General features: G+C 43.6%; 1 pseudogene; it reads left to right on the top strand.

Moving 5' to 3' along the window:
• The first annotated feature begins 1,549 nt into the window (after positions 1-1,549).
• On the top strand, positions 1,550-1,996 carry LOC118848780 (annotated as a pseudogene).
• Positions 1,997-3,017: the final 1,021 nt, after the last annotated feature.

Here is a 3,017-nt window from a genome sequence, read left to right as displayed (position 1 = left end):
GTTACAGAGGGGTCAGGAAGATGAGTACTGAGAAAAGGTCATTAGATTGGACACTTAAGTGTTACCTCTGGTCCAAGGCCCATGGGGGTGGTAGTGGTGGAGTCTGGATTTAAAAAGGGCCCGGGGGTGGTTCAAGGCCAAAGAAAGGGAATCATGTTTTTCTCTGTCTCTCTGTATTGCTATGCTTCCACAAAGAATTCTGGGAAACATTGCTTAAATAAAGTCTACCAATAGCTCCAGGGGTAGGGAACCTGTGGCCTCAAGGTCCTCAATCCAAAGGCAAAGGGCCACACCCAAGGACCTAAAGGACCACATGGGGCCTCAAGACCATAGGTTCCCCACCCCTGGCTTATACCTACCTAATGTCTCCCCTAAAAAGGACTCAACAGGATTCCTGTGTCATTTTCTTATCAATCCTATTTACAATTAATTGATTTTGTCCTGTAACTGCTTTTGTCTAGTAATTCCTTAAGTCGTGGTTCTTTGTCTCTGAATTTATCTCAGAAGTCAGCTAGCCTGTTAATGTGTTTTAGAAATCCAGCTCTCCTGCCTCAAGGAATTTAACTGACCTTGGGAAGTGTGTTGAAAGCAAGAGAGTTGGGCCTGATATCTTTACACCACCAAGCTATCCTCCAGGGATGTTTGGTTTGCTGTCCAAAAGTCTGTGCTTTTAACTCACACCTGGACTCAAACAATGAGTATTTCTTAGTCTCATGAGAGAAGAAGGGAGCAAAGTTGCTAGATCCTTGCTCTTCCTGAGAAGGCTGTCGAGAAGGCTGTCACGCCAACACTGTTGCAGCCACTTCTCTAGGTTTTTTGTTTGTTTTGTTTTTGTTGTTTTTTTTTTTTTTTGGAATGGGGGAAGGCAGGGTAATTGGGGTTAAGTGACTTGCCCAAGGCTAGTAAGTGTGTCAAGTGTCTGAACTCAGGTCCTGTAGCAGCAATTTAGATTTGAAGATCTTTTCCACCCATTAATAGACCATTGTGACTTACTTACCTCACAGGAAACCTAAGTCACTGTGATGGGAGGAGCTTCCTGACATGAAAAGGAAGTTATGTCACAGGAAATGCCGAGAGAGAGAGAGAGAGAGAGAGAGAGAGAGAGAGAGAGAGAGAGACAGAAAGAGACAGAGAGACAGAGACAGAGAGACTGAGAGAGCAAAGTTATGGCTGCTAATGGCCACCGTCATGATTGTTAGAACTGAACAGACTGACTTAGCTGTGCTGTGAGTTTGTTTTTGGGGAAGACCCCAGCAAGGGGTCAGAGAGGTTTTGGGATGGTGAGTTTCCATGTTGTGATATTGCGTATTGAATGTTTTAGTGTTTTGATAGATTGAATAAATGGCTTGTGGGATATGGTTCTCTGGTGTCTGAATAGATGGTTTATTTCTTCTACCTTCTATGTGGAGAGTCTCGTATACTTTGCGATGCAGAACTACATAGGCATATTGACAATTATCGTCTACGTTGTTATTATTGCCTTACTGATACAGGTCCTCCTGACTCCAGGGCTGGTGCTCTACTCACTGCACCACTAGCTGCCCCAGACATGTCTCTTGTAATCCCCGAGAAGTTCCAGCACATTTTGAGAGTGTGCAACCCCAACATTGATGGACAATGGAAAATAGCCTTTGCAATCACAGCCATCAAGGGTGTGGGTTGAAAATGTATATGTTCATGTAGTACTGAGGAAAGCAGACATTGACCTCACCAGGAGAGCTAGTGAGCTCACTGACCGTGAGGTAGAACATGTGATCACCATCATGCAGAATCCCCAGCAATAGAAGATTCCAGACTGGTTCCTTAACAGGCAGAAGAATGTAAAAGGTGGAAAATATAGCCAGGTTCTGGCTAATGGTCTGGACAATAAGCTGCGTGAAGATCTGGAATGACAAGATTTGGGCTTCAGCACTTCTGGGGTCTCCGGGTCCAAGGTTAGCACATCAAGAGTCCAGGCCACAGGGGTCAAACTGTGGGTATGTCCAAGAAGAAGTAAACAACTTCACTGGCCTTGTCTGTTAATAAATAGTTTATAACAAAAAAAAAAACTTCCAACCAATCATGATGTCTTCTGTGCCTCAGCTTTGTAACCAATCATGTTGCCTTCAATCCCATGATGTCTACTACCCTGTTCTGTTCTTTGTTTTGTATTCTCCAAACCTTATAAAAGGGGATCTGTCCTTTTGCATGGGGTATTTGGCATCAATGGAGGCAATTCAATGACCCATTTATTAACAGGCAGTATGTCCCTGCTAATAAATATTATCTTGCACAGAGATTTGCCTCAGTTTACCCTTTTATTAAATTCCAGTTGCAACATCTACAACTTACAATATTAGGGAGTTACTTTGAACACAGACATCAAGCACAGCCACATTTTAGCTCAGGGTGTAGCCCAAATTAGATTAAAATGTAATTGGGCAATGTTTAACAATGGAACATATGTAATGTTAATGTGTTTTTATACTTCAAAGGATCTTCCTTTCTATTTGAGTTTTGACACCACTGCACTAGACTGTGCTGCCTTTTAGAGGTGGAACTAGGATCTCCCTAGTTCCACGGCTAGCTCCTTCTATACTATAACAAGGTTCCCTTTCTGATGTAAGTCAGTCCAGAGTCAATGAGCATTTAAAGAGCTTCACAGCTTGGCCCCTCCTTCCCTTCTCAGCTTTCTTACACTTTACTCTCTGCTACAAACTCCAACCCAGTTACTTGCTGTTCCTACCAAAAAAGGGCCAGGGTCTCCCATTACATCCTGGGACATCTCCAGTCATCCTGATGAATATCAGGCCACTGGACCCAGATGGCTCTGGAGGACAAAGTGAGGCTGGTGACCTTGCACAACCCTCCTTCACTCAAATCAAGGTCAACTGCAAGTTATGTCATCATCTCCCTGATGTCATGATCCTCTTCAAGACCAAAGGACAAACATAACAACCATATAGCTACTCTTTTCTTTTTTCATTGCCTGTCTCCCATGCCTGAATGGTCTCCATTCTCACCTCTTCCTCCAGGCT

This window comes from Trichosurus vulpecula, chromosome 4 (assembly GCF_011100635.1).
Source record: "Trichosurus vulpecula isolate mTriVul1 chromosome 4, mTriVul1.pri, whole genome shotgun sequence".
Lineage (NCBI taxonomy): Eukaryota > Metazoa > Chordata > Mammalia > Diprotodontia > Phalangeridae > Trichosurus > Trichosurus vulpecula.
Note: the sequence above shows the minus strand (reverse complement) of the source record. Positions and strands in the feature narration are given on the sequence as shown.